Source organism: Halichoerus grypus, chromosome 2, assembly GCF_964656455.1.
Source record: "Halichoerus grypus chromosome 2, mHalGry1.hap1.1, whole genome shotgun sequence".
In the NCBI taxonomy this organism is placed as follows: domain Eukaryota; kingdom Metazoa; phylum Chordata; class Mammalia; order Carnivora; family Phocidae; genus Halichoerus; species Halichoerus grypus.
In genome coordinates, this window is record NC_135713.1 from 42,283,685 (window position 1) to 42,299,893 (window position 16,209).

At 47.7% G+C, this 16,209-nt stretch overlaps 1 protein-coding gene and 1 non-coding gene across 3 annotated transcripts in view; one reads left to right on the forward strand and one right to left on the reverse strand.

The window, feature by feature from the left end:
- Positions 1-4,567, reverse strand: part of ANXA6 (annexin A6) — a 46,093-nt gene extending 41,526 nt beyond the window's left edge. For both annotated transcript variants that reach the window (XM_036087687.2, XM_036087685.2), the window contains exon 1: positions 4,435-4,567. The gene's annotated coding sequence lies outside the window, so the exon portion shown is untranslated. The remainder of the gene's footprint in view (positions 1-4,434) is intronic.
- Positions 4,568-15,767: 11,200 nt separating this feature from the next.
- Positions 15,768-15,867, forward strand: LOC118532848 (U6 spliceosomal RNA). The gene has a single exon (XR_004915916.1). It is a non-coding gene; the product is annotated as a U6 spliceosomal RNA (small nuclear RNA).
- The last annotated feature ends 342 nt before the right edge of the window (positions 15,868-16,209 follow it).

The window sequence follows — 16,209 nt, forward strand, 5'->3', positions numbered from 1 at the left end:
CCCCCGCCTCTAAGCCAAGAACCTCTTCCACCACCATTTTCTATCCAGCCTTCGAGCATCAAAACCAGCGCTTTTCGATTCTGGCTTCATTAATCCCACCTGGGGAGTTTTTCCAATTTACCGAAGTGTAAGATCAACCCTCCGAGATTCTGATTCATCAGTTCTGGGGTGAGGCCTGAGCTTTGGTAATTTTCAAAAATTTTTCTAGGTGATTCTCCCAACTCTTCCAGGAAGCCAAAAGGGATTTCTCTCTCCTCTGAAGCCCCACGGTACTCAGAAACCACCTTACATTTGACTGGCTTGGATTCAACCATTGCGGATTTACCATTCCTCGAGTAGATGGAGGCTGCCTGCCTCCAGGTATTCTAGGAAAAAAAAATCTCTACTTCCAACTCTCCAGGTTATGATTCCAGTCTGTCTGAGCAATTTTACAGCTCAGTAATTTGTAGGTAAATGGTGGTAATGTAAAATAATTCTTACAGACATGCTCATACTGTTCTATTTGGTGACAGCCCAATTAATCTCCCTCCCCTTTGACCAGAAAAACCAGTCTGCCTCCATTTGCACATTCCTTTTAATAAGTGTCTACTTATTCTCTTTCAAGCTGGCCATAACATCTGCCTGTCCAGTCATTAGTAGGTGAGTAGAATCAAATCTTTAGCACATGATCATTTTTCTATCTTTTGAATCATAACTTTACTGTCTTTCTTAAAAATTACTGTGTCTGCTTCTTTGCTGCTCCCATGACCACAGGGTGGCTTATAAAGATTGTTGGGTGAAACGCACTGAGTTGTTTTAATGCCTCTTTAGTGACCCCCCTGGAGGGGGGGAAATCACATAATAAAAGAACATCCAGCCTAGGGGTCTTCAAAGTGTGCTTTATTCCTCATTATATAGCCAGGAGAGGAAATAACTTGAGGGGTTAAGTATAATTTGTCCAATGTGATAAAGAAAATTAGTGATTAAACAGGAGCTCATTTTTCAAAAAAGTATTTACTGAGCACGTCTGTTGGTAGGAGATGGGGGAGGAATAAAAAATGAGACAGACGAGTCTCCCACCCACACAAAGCTGGCAATCTACTGCCGTAATCTGTCATTGCTTTGATCCTATGTACCACCAGTAACCAAGGAAAAAAAATTGAGTATCCATCATGATAAAAATATATTTTATAAGCATGAGATTAAAAGCATATGTAATAAGAGGCCTAATAGTTTCTTCCAGAAAATCATCTTAGTGCCTCCCAGGATGTGTGCACCCGACTTCAGAGGCCCCTGGCCTATAAGGTCATGATCCTTCCCCTCCCCCAGCCCGCAGGAAGACACCAGGACCAGCCCCACCGTCCTCCAGGAGCTAGCCTCTGATGAAGCCCAGGTAAATGCCATTCCTGGCCCTGTGCCTGGGCACACCCCCCCTCCAGCTCCAGACACTCGGGTTTCTTAGAGAGCAGTGTCTTTCCCTCTCCTGACCCAGAACCATTGATCTCTGGGCTGGGCAAGGCCCCAGGAGATCATCAGGCTGCCCCAGGCTTGGAACTGCATGGGCCCGGGTTTGATTCCCAGCTCAGGTCACTTTTGTGAGGCAGAGAAGCGTTGCGTCTAACAGGACAGAGGCTGCAGCCACCTTGCCTGGGACTGAAGCCTGACCTGCTCTTTAGGAGCTGTGTGGCCTTGGGCAAGTACTTAACCTCATATGTAAAACAGGATAAAAATAGCGCCTATCTCAGAGGAGTCGTGGTGAGGATGAAAAGAAGACACACCTAGAGCTTAGACGTGGCCTTGACACACAGGAAACACATGGGCATTTAGTAGTATTTCTCCCCTAAACTTTTGAGGGCTGACTTTCCACATCTGCAAAATGGGCATGGTAGCAGCATCCAATCTACCAAGGGTTCAGCCAGGGCCTGGCAAGTTGGAAGGTTCAGTAAGTAACGGAGGTTATGATTTAATTATTATTTAAGAGGTACCAGGACACCCCTTTTACAGATGAGGAACCTGAGGCTCAGGGCACCACACCCTTTCCACGATTACAACAGCAGCCCCGGCCTCTCTGTGCACAAGTACCAGCCTCGTCTTCCTTTGACAGGTGCGCAGTCTGAGGCTCAAAGAACCCGAAGACAGTCATTCCTCCTTAGCCAGTGTCTGTGGGAGCTTCTCAATTCCAGGAAGAAAGGAAATGCAGTGTGGCCAGGATTCCAAGCCAAGAAGTTTATAAGCATAAAGGATCCCCCCCCCCCAAGACTTCCTCTCCTCTGTTGCGGGGGCAGCAGGGATGCAGATAAGACCCGGACTTGCATGCTCAGAAATCAGGGTACAGACCACATCCTGCACTTTGTCCCCACCCAGGAAGTATCTTGGTGAAGCTGGGTGGGGTGAGGCTAAGTGATACCCCTGGGCCTCCCCAGAAAATCCTAGAATAATGCAACATCAACAGTCATGGAGCCCCAACCCACTTTACAAGCTGGGTGCCCTGGGCACATCTCTTGCCCCTCTAGGGAGGAAGGAACTAAGGCCTAGAGGGGTAGGTGTGCCCAGGGCCCCTGGCTGCTCAGAGGCAGGGCAGAGCCTGGGGCCGGGGCTGGAGCCTGGTGGCCCAAGGCTCCTGCTGGGTGCTGCAGTGCAGATGCTCCAGACGCTGGCAGCGCACCAACACTGCAGAGCGTCCCCCACCCCTTCCCGGGGTCAGCTCCGACAGGCAAGGTCCTGCACTTCCCAAGGACAGCCCCCTACTCTGCACACTGGTATCCACATTCTGCCCCAGCAAGAGCTATGGCCCTAACCCAGAAACCGCAAATATTTTCTGAATCCAAGCAGCCAGTACCTTGGGAACAAAGGGTGGAAGGCAAAGGAAGATGGATGAATGACTGTCACAGCTGCAGAGGGGGATGCAGGCCTGGGCCTCCCTCCCCAGCCCCACCCAACTCTCAGAATCCTAAGTCTTTCGAACAGTTGAATCCTAGAATACCAGCGCTGGAAGTGGCAGCTGGTTTAGCAGCCTTTGCTACTGATGGTTAATGAAGGTCCAGGCAGGGAAGGACCTTGCCCCAGGACCCCTCCAGGACCTGGAACGGTAACCCTGCTTTCCACAGACTCCCAGGCCAGTGCCCTCTGCCTGGCACAGGGCCTGCCAGCCAGAAGGGCAGGGTTTTTATGGGAGCTGCAGCGGGAACGGTCATTCACCTGGAAGGGCAAAGCAGGACAGGATATCCCTTCAGGGTCGGTGGGGCCAGCAATTTCAGGTGTGCTTTGTGTGCGGCAGGAGGGGGAAGTGAGTGAAAAGGGCAGACTGAGGAAACCAGAATCCTTTCACCAACCCCGGAGCCATATGTCCAAATTTGGAATTGTGAGAAAGACCCGCGGGGGTTTAGAGAAAGGGAGGGGTAGGAAGGAAGCAAAGGCAGGATTCTCTTCCCAAAGGACCCCTCCCCTCCCCTCCCCGGGCCTACAAGGGTAGCCCAGGCTTCCCAAGCCTGCAATCAAGACTTCCCAAACTTGAAATGATTCCTTGCAGCTGACAAATAAATCAATTTTAAGGGCAGCCATCATTTCCACGGAGAGGGGCTGGGTTTATCAGCTCTGGACTTGGAAGAGTAAGCTGAGACTCGGAGAGGGAAAGCTACTGATTCAAGGTCACACTGCAAGTCGATGGTGGAGCTGGGATTGGATTCAGGGTATTTCAGTCCCATGCTGGTATTCTGGGAGTTATCTGAAGACCTAAGTTTTGGGAAGGCCTAAACTGGGCTTCAGGAGAGCAGGAAGAAGGGTGGGGCGTCTGCCCTTAGGGCCCAGCTGCTTTCAAGTCTCCCTCAGGCCAGCGGTGGTCCAAAGGGGACGCGAGGGTCCCTCGGGTGTGAACCAGCCAGTTCCCCACGGGTCTGCACACCGAGAGCCCTCCCCCGCAACGACACACACAAACCACTTCACAGGCGGCTGGAGGGGTCTGCCTCTTCCTGCAGCCTCAGTCTTTGGCCTCAGCCACACCCTTCCCTGCGGGTCCTTAGACCCCCGTCCTGCTGCCCCCAACCCCAGGTCTTCTAAGTCTCTCCAGCCCCCGACCCCTCCCAAAGCACGGCCAGCATCCTGCGCTGCCTCCGCCCGAGAGCCCCCGGCCCCTAGACTACACCCGCCGCAGAGTCCGGGCCCCCTCCCTTCCCCTGTTCCCCTCCCATCCCCCAGTCTTTGCTTCTGCGCCCGCCACCCTAGATTTGTTCCACTGCGCTCCCCCAGACACATTCAGCCCGCGACCCTCTCGGGTTCCCACCCCCGCGGCCCCCCACCTGCCCGCGCCCGCCACCTGCCCGCGCCCCGCCCCGGAGCCCCGCGGGAGGCACGGGTCAGCGATGACTGGGCGTTTATCGCTCGTCCCCGCGTCCCTGCAGCCCTCGGGGGGTGGGGTGGGGGCTGATGCGATCCCCTCTCCGGCCGCAACGCACTCACCGCGCGGCGGAGGCTTCCTGTCGCGACCGGGCAGACGCACGCGCGGACGCGGAGCTCGCGGGGTGGGAGCCCGTTAGCCGAGCAGAAGCAGCCGCCGCAGCGCGGGGGCGGGCCTGGAGGACAGCTGGCGGCTCCGGGGCCGGACACGTGGCGCGCAGAGGCCAATCGGGCTCGCCCCGCCTTCCCTCCTCCATCCCCACCCCCCAAGTTCATTCGCTCCTGGAATCTTAGAATGTCACCGGCCGAGAAGGGCCCCGCCAGGAGAGCCTACGTCAGTGCTCAGACCCCGGCCGGGACCTAAAGAAGGCAGGGGGATTTGGCCAAGGACACATGGCCACTCAGAGCCAGAAGTCAGGGCTTCCGAGTCCCTGATCTGGACATTTCCCCCCAAATTCCTACCACTCGCCAAAGCTTTGTTGAGAAACAGAACATTGAGGCTTGACAAAATTGAGGCCAACCACTTTATCTGCCTGATTAGATTACATTCCTCAATAGCCCCACCAGGCTGGTGACATTACTCACCCACTTTGCGGAGCAGGAGAGCCCAGAGACGTCCAGTTATTTGACCAATGTGGCACAGCTAGTAAGTTGTGGAGCTGGGATTCGAACCTGGGTCTAGTGACTCCAAAGGGACGCTTATTCGAGCTTGGCTCTGGGGAGTGCATAGTTCAGAGGAAAGGCAAAGAGACCAGCAGTTAAAATCTAGGGCTGTGTGGAAAATGCTAGAACACAGAAAATGATAAACTATTTGGGAATCCAGAGGAAACAGAATGATTGTCCCCCAGGGTATTCGGTAAGACTTCCTGGAGGAGGTAGCCCTGCAGCAAAGGTGGGTAGTATCTCCCATCCCCTACACCGCCTTAGAAGTTCTGCTTGGGTGAAAAGATAGACCTATGGCAACCCTGGGCTGCCATTCACCTGCTTAGTTTGCATGGGCAAGACACTTACCTGTGTAAGTGTCTTGATTATCAACTTGCTCATTCAAAAGATAGCGATAATCAAAGCTTTTTCCAAGGGTTGTCCTCAATCCGTCACTAGTTCAGAGTCCTCTAAGCGTCCCACAAGGAGACCTGGTTGGAAAGTATGTCCTTTCATCTATTTGTAGGGGCCAAGGCAGGCTGCTCCAAGATAGACCACTTTGGCATGAAGATTATTTTGAGTTAAAACCAGATTCAGGAAGGGTGCCTGGGTGGCTCAGTCGTTAAGCGCTTGTCTGCCTTCGGCTCAGGTCATGATCCCAGAGTCCTGGGATCGAGTCCCACATCGGGCTCCCTCCTCGAGGGGAAGCCTGCTTCTCCCTCTCCCACTCCCGCTGCTTGTGTTCCTGCTCTCGCTGTCTCTGTCTCTGTCAAATAAATAAATAAAATCTTTAAAAAAAAAAAAAAAAAAAACCAGATTCAGGAAGAGCTCTTTACCTCCCCCTCAACTGCCTAAATTTACATAGGAAAGAGCCTGTACCAAGAAGAGAACTCTTTTTAAAAGATTTATTTGTTTGAGAGAGAGAGAGTGCGTGCTTGCACGAGTGGGAGGAAGAGCAGAGGGAGAGGGAGAGAATCCTTGTGCAGACCCCCCCCCCACTGAGCGTGGAGACCAACAGGGGGCCAATCCCAGGACCCCAAGATCATGATCTGAGCCAAAATCAAGAGTTGAATGCTCAGAAGCACCTGGGTGGCTCAGTCGGTTAAGCGTCTGCCTTCAGCTCAGGTCGTGACCCAGGGTCCTGGATCAAGCCCCTCATCGGGCTCCCTCCTCAGTGGGGAGCCTGCTTCTCCCTCTCCCTCTGCCGCTCCCCCTGCTTGTGCTCTCTCTCTCTGTCAAATAAATAAAATAATTTTTTTTTTAAAAAAGAGTTGGGTGCTCAACCGACTGAGCCACCCAGGCACCCAAGAAGAGAACTTTTAACAAGACATTCCAATTTACCTAAGAAACTTATCTTCATAACAGGGCAAACTTTATTTTCCAGACATCTCTCACCTTCCTGCTAATGGTCTTCCTCAGACCCCTACCCACCTCCCTAGCTCATATAAGTGTCATGTTGCCTCAACGTCTAGAATTTCCATATCTGTATGGATTCCCCTTACATATGAAACTAAATTTGATTTTCTCCTGTTAATCTGTTTCATATCAATTTGATTCTTAATCCAGCTAGAAGGATCTTGAAGGGCTGAGGAATTTTTTCCTCCCCAACATATTCATTCCCCCAACAAAATGTATTGAGTCCCGGCTGCATGCCAGGCACTGAGCGGGGAGACTGAAGTGAACACATAGGAAGTGGGGCCCTGACCTACCCACATGGAGCATTCACTCTCACAGAAGACAGATGGTTAGGTCATTGTTACAATAAAGTTTGGAGAGTGGTAATCTATAAACTATAAAGTGCAATGCTAGCCCACAGCAGATGAACCCAGCCCAACCTGGGCATCTAAATGAGAGTGATGTTAAGTTGTGACCAGAAAGATGAATGGAATCTAGCAGGAGGCTAAGAAAAAATTAACATAATTACCTTATGATGAGATCTGTTCAAAATAAAACCACTGGCCCAAAACAGTGTCATTGAGACTGAATTCACAAACCGTGGCCTGGGGATTAATACCTAATCTGTTTCAACCTCCCCCAGAAATGTAGTCTTAACCGGTCAATCAGGAATTTTTCAATCAGTGCCAATGAATCTGCCATTGGGGCCCTCCAGAGAAAGATGAGATAATTTGCAGGGTAAGACCCCTTGCCCAATGGGAGGGGGAGATTTGAACAACAATGTGGAAGAGGTAAGGAAGGTAGCCAAGCTGTAGGAAGAGTCTCTCAGCCAGAGGAAACAGCTGGAGCAAATGCTTGGAGGCAGGAGTAGTCCTGGAATGTTCCAGGAACAGCAAGGAGGCCAGTGTGGCTGGAGTGGAGTGAGGGGGAGGGAGAGTACAGGGAGAACAGAGATAAGGAGGGACCAAATCAAATGGGGGTGGGGGAGGGGGCTTGTGGGTCCTTGTAAGGACTTAGTCTTTTACTCTGAGGCATCTGGGGAGCTGTTGCAGAGTGCTGAGTAGAGGGGGGACATGACATTTATTTTCTTCTTTCTTTGGGAGTAAAATTCATGCAACATAAAATTAACCATTTTAAAGTGAACAATTTTGTGACATTTAGTACATTCACATTCTTATCTAACCACCACCTCTGCATAGTTCCAAACCGGTTTCATTCCCCTAAAAGAAAACCCGAACACGTTAAGCAATTACTCTCCATTCTCCCCTCCCCCAGCCCCTGGAAATCACCAATTTGCTTTCTGCCTTCATGGATTTGTCTATTCTGAACGTGTCATACAAATGAAATGGTACTATGTGTGGCCTTTCGTGTCTGGCTCCTTTCACTTCACATAGTTGTATTAGGGTTCTCCAGAGAAACAGAACCAACAGGGTATATAGAAATAGATATAGGAGGAGATTTATTATAGGAATTGGCTCAGGCAGTTTATGGAGGCTGAGAAGTCCCGTAATCTGCTGTCTGCAAATTGGAGAACGAGGAGGGCCAGTGGTGTGATTCTGCTGGAATCTGCAGGCCTGAGAATAGGGGAGGTGGGGGTGTGAGGGCAGGAAGATAGACATCCCAGCTCAAGAAGAGAGAGAGCTGAATTCACCCTTTCTTTGCCATTTGTTCCATTTGGCCCTCGATGGATTGCATGATGCCTGACCACATTGATGAGGGCAGTTCCTTAGTCTACTGGACCCTAATGCTAATCTCTCAGTGAATCAAATGCTAACCATCATGGACACACCCAGAAAGGATGTTTTATCAGCTCTCTGGGTATCCCTTAGCCCAGTCAAGATGACATGTAAGATTAACCATCATGACAATGGTCTTGAAGTTCCTCTGTGTTGACACATATGTCCATAGTTTATTCTTTTTATGGCTGAATAATATTTTATTGTACATATATATCACCTTTTGCTTATCCATTCATCAGCTGATGGACATTTAGGTTGTTTCCTCTTTTTGGCCATTGTGAACAGTGCTGCTATCAACATTTGTGTACAAATACTGGTGTGAGAACTTGTTTTCAATTCTCTTCCATATTTACTAAGAGTGGAATTGCTAGTCTGTATGGTAATTCTATATTTAACTGTTTGAGGAACCGCTGAGCTGTTTCCACCAGCAACGCACAGGGTTCTCCATGTCCTTGCCAACACTTGTTATTTTCTGTTTTTTATTTTTTGTTTTTAATGCCATCCTAGTCAGTGTGAAATGTTATCTTGTGATTTTGTGTTCTGTTTTTATAATTGAAGTATAGCTGAATCTTTTCTTTTCTTTTCTTTTGGTATCTCCTGATTTTGATTTGCATTCTTCTAATGACTAATGATGTTGAACCAACCTTTCCATGTGCTTATTGGCCATTTGTACATACATCCTCTCTGAAGAAATGTCCTTCACCCATTCAAGTTATTCAAGTCCTTTACCCATTGTAGTTTTTTTTTTCCTGTGCTCATCTTTAAATTGGGTTGTCCTTTTGTTGTTGAGTTGTAAGAGCTCTTTATATATTGTGGAGATGATATATTTCTGTGTAAAGAATACTGAATACTAATAGGGGGCAAGCGTAGGAGCTGGAGATCTGGTAGGAGGCTTTTGGAGTAATCTGGGTGAGAGATGCTGGTGGCTCAGCCAGAGTGGCATAAATGGAGTCAGTGAGAAGTGGTTAGAGACTGGATATACTTCAAGGTAAAATTAACATGATTTCTGGAAGGATTGGATATAAGATGAGAGACAGAGAGGGGAGCCAAGAATGACTTCAAGGATCTTGGCCTGACCCACTAGAAGGATGGAGTTACTATGAACTGCAATGAACAAAATTGCAGGAGGACAAATTTGGGGAGTGAAAGTGGGAAAAAACTGACTTCTGTTTTTGATCAGTTTGTTTAAGATTTCTATTAGATATCCAAGAGGAGAGGTCAAAGAGGCAGTCGTATAGACAAATATGGCATTCAAGAAAGAGATCAGGGCTAGGGATACAGATTTGAAAGTCACACACATAGAACTACTGTTCAAGGCCAAAGAAAGCTATGAGCTCATCAAAGGAGAAGAGAACCAAGGGTCACTCCTACATTAAGAATCAGAAAGGGGGCACCTGTGTGGCTCAGTTAGGCATCCGACTCTTGGTCTCAGCTCAGGTCTTGATCTCAGGGTCATGAGTTCAAGCCCCACGTTGGGTTCTGTGCTGGGCAAGGAGCCTACTTTAAAAAAAAAAAAAAAGAATCAGAGAGAAAAGGGGTGCCCGGCTGATTCAGTTGGAAGAGCATGCGACTCTTGACCTTGGGGTGGTGAGTTTGAGCCCCATGTTGGGTGTAAAAATTACTTAAATAAATAAAAAACTTAAAAAAAGGAAAAAGAATCAGAAAGAGGAGAAGAACCCAGCACAGGTGACTGGGAAAAACTTGCAGTGAGGTGCAACAAAACCCAAGAGTGTGGTGTTTTGGAAACCAAGTGGAAAAAAGTGTTTGAAGGAGGAAGGAGTGGTCAGTTGTGCCAATGCTGCTCTTAGGTCTCGTAGGACAAGACCCAAGAATCCATCATTGTGTTTAGCAATATGAAGGTCAACATTTCCCATGAAGAGCAGTCTCAGTGGACTGTTGGGGGCAAGGGCCTTATAGGAACGGGCTTAGGATAACAAGTACCAACTACTTATTTCAAGAGTTTTGCTGCAAAGGCCAGCAAAGAAAATGGGGCATCCTTGGCAGGGGGTGGGGATCAAGAGGAGGATTTTGGTTGGTTTATTTGTTTAGGATTGGTGACATCACAGCATATTTGTGAGCTGATGGGAATGATCAGATAGAGTGAAGAAATGAAGAGAGAGGGAAGCGATATTTGGAGAGAGAACGGGATCTAATGTACAAGTGTAGGGGCTGCTAGTATCCTTCATTTGCAGTAAAGATGACTGAAGTTCAGAGATAATATGGCATTTGCCCACAGTCAGCCCTGACGACTGAGGCAGGATTAAAAGCCTGGTCCCCTTGACTGCTGAGCCCAGGCCCTTATTCCCTGAGCTGCAGAAGAAAGGCTAATAGACTGCTCGTTTTCTTTGACTGATCATCTCATTTCTGGGAATCAGTCCTAAGCAAATAATTTGAAATACAGAGAAAGCTCTTTAGGTCCCACACGGTATTTTTAACCACAGAAAGGAACAACGTAAACATCCAGGGGCCATGGAATAGCAAGTAAACATAGGTCACATAACCTCACTGGCTGGTGGACACAAAGCCTGAAGGAGGCAAATGTGGGACGGAAACACGCTAAGATGACTTCATCTTTTTGGTGCTGTTCCAAGCCCCTTCCTACATAGAGTGGCTCTTCTAAAGTGTTTGTAAAAGAGACAATATGGTGTGGAGATGTGGGCAGAACAATGGATTGGGATTCCAGACTCTCTCCCCTCCTTTGTCTGCGCTGTAGTTTCTCTGATTTCAGAGGAGAAATGTTCCAGATCTCGGGGTTGCCCTCTGGGAAAGCTGCAAGTGGTCAGATAATGCCACCTGCTGGCAGATTCCAGTTCTGCCGGCCTCCATCAGGAGAGTGTGCCCGGTGTGGCGCATTCCCAGTCTCACTTTGACCAAAGGAAGGAACCCCCAGGGGTTACTGTTCACAGGGCCACCAGGAAGACCCTCTTCTTCCACAAGAAAGTCCTGTCTCAGTGCCTGGTATTCCTCTGAAAGACTTGGGGATTGCTCCTCTCAGTGGGAAAGAACATAAGGAGTTTCTAACCACTTGGCATGAAGCAGATTTTCCCCTATAGGGTCTCAGTGATGTGAGGACACTTAGTTTTGAGCAGGCAGGTCACTTGGAGGGTGGAGAGATGGAGAAACAGCAGGCAAACAAAAAATAGGCTTAAAAACCACAGAATCACTTTTCTAATGATTTTTGTTTCTCTGGTTTCTCTTATTGTAAAAATATTGAGTGTCAATAATCAAAAGATGAAAATTATTTATTTATTTATTATTACTGTTTTTTTAAAGATTTTATTTATTTATTTGACAGAGAGAGACACAGCGAGAGAGGGAACACAAGCAGGGGGAGCGGGAGAGGGAGAAGCAGCCTTCCCGCCGAGCAGGGAGCCCAATGTGGGGCTCGATCCCAGGACCCCGGGATCATGACCTGAGCCAAAGGCAGACGCTTAACGACTGAGCCACCCAGGCGCCCAAGATGAAAATAATTTAAAGCCATAATCCGACAGTCCGAAGGTAACTTACAGCAACATTACGATTAACATCATTCTTCTATTTGTAACAACGATAACAGCAATAATTATAATTGCCACACTGCTGGAGCATTTACGTGCCACACACGTATACTTCCATTCACAAAAACCTGGAACTTACCGTAAATATTATTTTATCTTTGATACACCTTAATTTGTTGTGGACACTGTTTTGTGTGATTAAATATTTTCCAAAACATTGAAAATAACTATATCAAATTCCATTCCATGGTAATAGTATAATTTATTCATCTCATCACCAATTATTGGACATTTAGGTTGATTCTGAATTTTTCAGCCCAGCTTCGATATTGTTTCATAAAACTTGAATTCAAGATAAAAGAGTAATCAATATTTTTTGAGGCTCCTGATATTTCCAAATTACCCCCCGTATAGAGGAGATCCATCCACGCTCTTATGCACAAGGTAGAAGAGAAACCACTGAACCTTAGAATGCTTACATATATTTCATGAATCACAGAGCGTGTTTGCATGCATTATCGCTCCACACTGAGGTGGACAGAGCAGGCACTATCCGTAAAAGACATGGTACCTGGGACCCAGGGAGGCTCCATCACTGAGCCGGCGTAACATAGCTATTTAGTGCCTACCTTAAGATGGGAACTAGGTTTCCTGATGCCATGCTGTTTCTTGGATCCCATAAACAGACTCACTTCTTTTAGGTTTAACAGCACATTTCGGTTTCAGAAGGCTCCTTTGACATGAGGGTGTTCTACAGACCTTCTAGGATGCTTATCACCCCACAGCAGAGTCCCAAGAGATTACCTTGACCCCTAAGGTGGAAGTTACAGGAAGGCTGGGGTCCCTGTGAAAAGGCCTGAAAGCAGCTGTAATAAGAAAAAGCTGCGTAGCACCATGCTTTAAAGCACAGTGTTTAAAATAAAAAGCAAATAAGCAAAAAAAAGCCCTAAGGTTCTGGTTCTACCTCTTTCTAGCTGAGTGACCATTAACCATCCTTATTCCCCCAAGATTCTGTTTTCTTAGTTATAATACATGGGTATTATACAACATCTACCTCATGAGTTTGGTGTTGGAATTCACTGATAGTAATGATATAAATTACTTAGCAGCAATTAGCATCTAGTAATGAGACAATAAATATAAGCATTGTTGCTATTATTTTTATTTATTAAATGGTTAGAGTCCTAATCTATTAATAATAAGAGGCGAGGGTTCTGGCTGGGTTCTAGGACTGTGCACTTTTGTTCTGTTACTGTCTGTACAATAGTAGAGAAGGGGGTGGGATAAACTTTCTCTTAAGATTCCCTTTGCTCGGGGCGCCTGGGTGGCTCAGTTGGTTAAGCAACTGCTTTCGGCTCAGGTCATGATCCTGGGGTCCTGGGATCAAGCCCCGCATCAGGCTCCCTGCTCGGCTGGAAGCCTGCTTCTCCCTCTCCCACTCCCCCTACTTGTGTTCCCCCGCATGCTGTCTCTCTCTCTCTCTGTGTCAATTAAATAAATAAATAAAATCTTAAAAAAAAAAAAAGATTCCCTTTGCTCTTACATCTGAAGACTGAATCTCTAACACTCAATTCTAAGGTTCCATTTGCTGTTGAAGAGTCTGTAAGTGTTTGTTTCAGGATTCTGCGGGATTAAGATTCTGTAACTCTGAGATTCACTGTCTGGAATTCTAAGATCCCATGACTCACTCAAAATTCTATTGAAACATTCCATTTCCATGGAATGAAAGCTCTTCTTGTAAGCCTGGTAGAAGCTTAACTATTCTTGTGGGTTTCTCCTTAAATAGCACTTCTTCAGAAATTCCTTCCTAATCCTTTCTCCAGTGTACTTTATATACCCCTCCCCATCATCTCTCCTAGGATCCTGTTCTTTCCCATCATAACACTGTCCTCACTGGTGATTAGATATTTATTTGTGTGATTTTGGCAAATACCTGTCTTCATGTCTCCATTGCTTGGTAGAGTCTCAGTAAATATTTGGTGAATGAAATAAATGAATGAATGGATGAATGAATGCATACTACAATTCAAAGCTTCAGTGAGTATTTTTTCCCCAAGGACTACTATTCCAGACCACTCCCCACCCGAGGGCTGACACTCAGGAAGGGAGTGACCTTTCTAATTCCTAGATGTTGCCTAGACTGTTTGTACCCTGTCCCTTCTGCTCCCCACTCCTCCTTATTTGTCTCTTTGGGAGCCCTTGGTTTAGAGAGAAGGCTATGTCTCTGTTGTTGAGACCAGGCTGGAGCAGCTCATTTATTCATTCAGCAGAGGTTTGTCTAGTGCCCACAAAGAGTTAGGCACTGTGCTAGTGGACTGGGATAAAGGGTGAGCAATATAGACCTGGCCCCAGCTTTCACAGAGCTCCTGCCCTAGAGGGTGGGAGATGGACATTTATGACACAATCACACAAATTCCCATGAACAACAAACTGTGGTAAGTGCTGTAGGATGGAGGCAAACAGGGTGCTCCAGGAGTATATAACAGCCCACAGTCCAGATCCAGGACCCTGGGCTCAAGGCCACAATGGCCTTGGGCTCAGCTGGGCTGCATGGATGCTCTCTTCATGCAATCTCTCCCCTGGGGAATGATCAGTGACAGCGTGGGTTCAACATGGTGCCCTGCCTAGCTCCCAGCACCTCCCTTGACAGCACTGTGCCCATGCGGGGGCGCCTACACCACCACTGCTCAGAACTCCTCTGCTCCTTTAGGGACTCGGTCACTGAAAAGAGGCTGGTAGGGCCCTGAAAGGCCAGGGAGCTCTAAGAGTCCCATAGCCTCCTTAAACAGCTGGGGAAACTGAAGCCCAAAGAGGCTGCTCAAGGTCACACTGAAAGTGGGAAGGTGAGAACGGGGCCCCCAAGCTCCCAGGCTCCCCATTCTCTGCTACTTCCCACCCCCACACACTACCTTCCAAGAATAACCATTGAGTTTGTACAGAAGGAATCCTGTTTCAACCGGAAGCCAGGAGGCTTTCTACCTGCTTACAACCAATAGTTGGCGGGTACACAACACTCTGCAAGGAGAGCAGGAGGCTTCCGGCTACATTGGGAGGGACTTGCCTGGTGGTGTGTCCTGAGTCACAAACACAGATGAGTAAGAATACATCCGCTCACATGTCTGTATGGAATACCATTCTTTCATTTAACAAGCTTTCCATGTTCAAGGACATGTAGCTAGTTGAGCCTTGGAATGCTCCTTGCTCTTTGCAGCGTTGTTTCCAACAGCAAAAAGGAAACACGCTTTGTGTCCTTTGGTAAGGGAATAATAAACCGCAGAGCCAAGTCATAGAATATTATGTAGCATTTTAAAAAGTATCAGGGTAGGTCTCCACAGGGGGCCAAGTTCACAAAAAAAAGCAAGTTTAAAAAAACTATGCAGGGGCGCCTGGGTGGCTCAGTCATTGGGCATCTGCCTTTGGCTCAGGTCATGATCCCAGGGTCCTGGGATCGAGCCCCGCGTCGGGATCCCTGCTCCGCGGGAAGCCTGCTTCTCCCTCTGCCACTCCCCCTGCTTGTGTTCCCTCTCTCGCTGTGTCTCTCTCTTCAAATAAATAAATAAAATCTTTAAAAAAATAAAAAATAAATAAATAAAATAAAAAATAAAAAATAAAAAAACTATGCACAGGCACCATCTAAAACCATCTACAGAAAGAAAATTCACCAAACGATCCTTTATTTTGCTATGGATATGCACAGATGCCGATGTAAATGCAGGAGGAAGTCTAGAAGAAGGCGCACCCAGGCTGTGACTTCTGAGGAAAGTGGGGGGAGGGGGTTGGTCAAAGGGAACTTAAGCTTCATCTGTCATCTTTTTTGAGCATGAATTTTATTTACATATTATTTACTTCAGTAAAGTTATTTTTTAGAAATACCAAGCTTTCGAGCAAGAGTTGACATTTTCTACAGAGGGCCGGACAGTAATATTTTGGGCGCTGTGGGCCCCGCGTCTCTGTGGCCCCTACTCCGTCCGCGGCTGTGGTGTAAAAGCCGCCCTAGGCAGGACGTACTCCGGTGAGTGTGGCCGGTTTCCAGTACTGCTTTATATAAGGACACTGAAATTTGAATTTTATATCATTTTCACGTGTTGCCAAATATAGATTTTTAACCATTTAAAAATGGTAAGTGCTCCCTTTGGCAGCACATCCCCTAAAATTGGAACCGTACAGAGAAGACTAGTGTGGCACAAGGATGACAGGGAATTCATGAAGGGTTCCATATTTTTTTTTAAAAAAAATGTTAAGCCATTCTTAGCTTGGCTATGCCGAAGGGGGCTGCTGCCTGCAGATTTGGCCCCCAACACCCCCCCCCCCACCCCGCCGCGTTAAGGCCACTTCAAGCCCCACCTCCTGCCGGCCACACTCACCTGCTCGGTCCTCAAGTAGTCCTGTCCTTCAGGCCCCCTCGTGACCTTCCGAGGCCCACCAGCTGCATCCCAGCTCTGCCTGTCTGCCCTGGGGGACACGCCTCTCCTGGCTGCAGGACTTTTTTCCTGAACAGGGAGGGCTCGGAATAGCTCTGCTCACCTTGGCAGGGGGAACCCTGAGAAAGGAATTTTGTTTGGAGT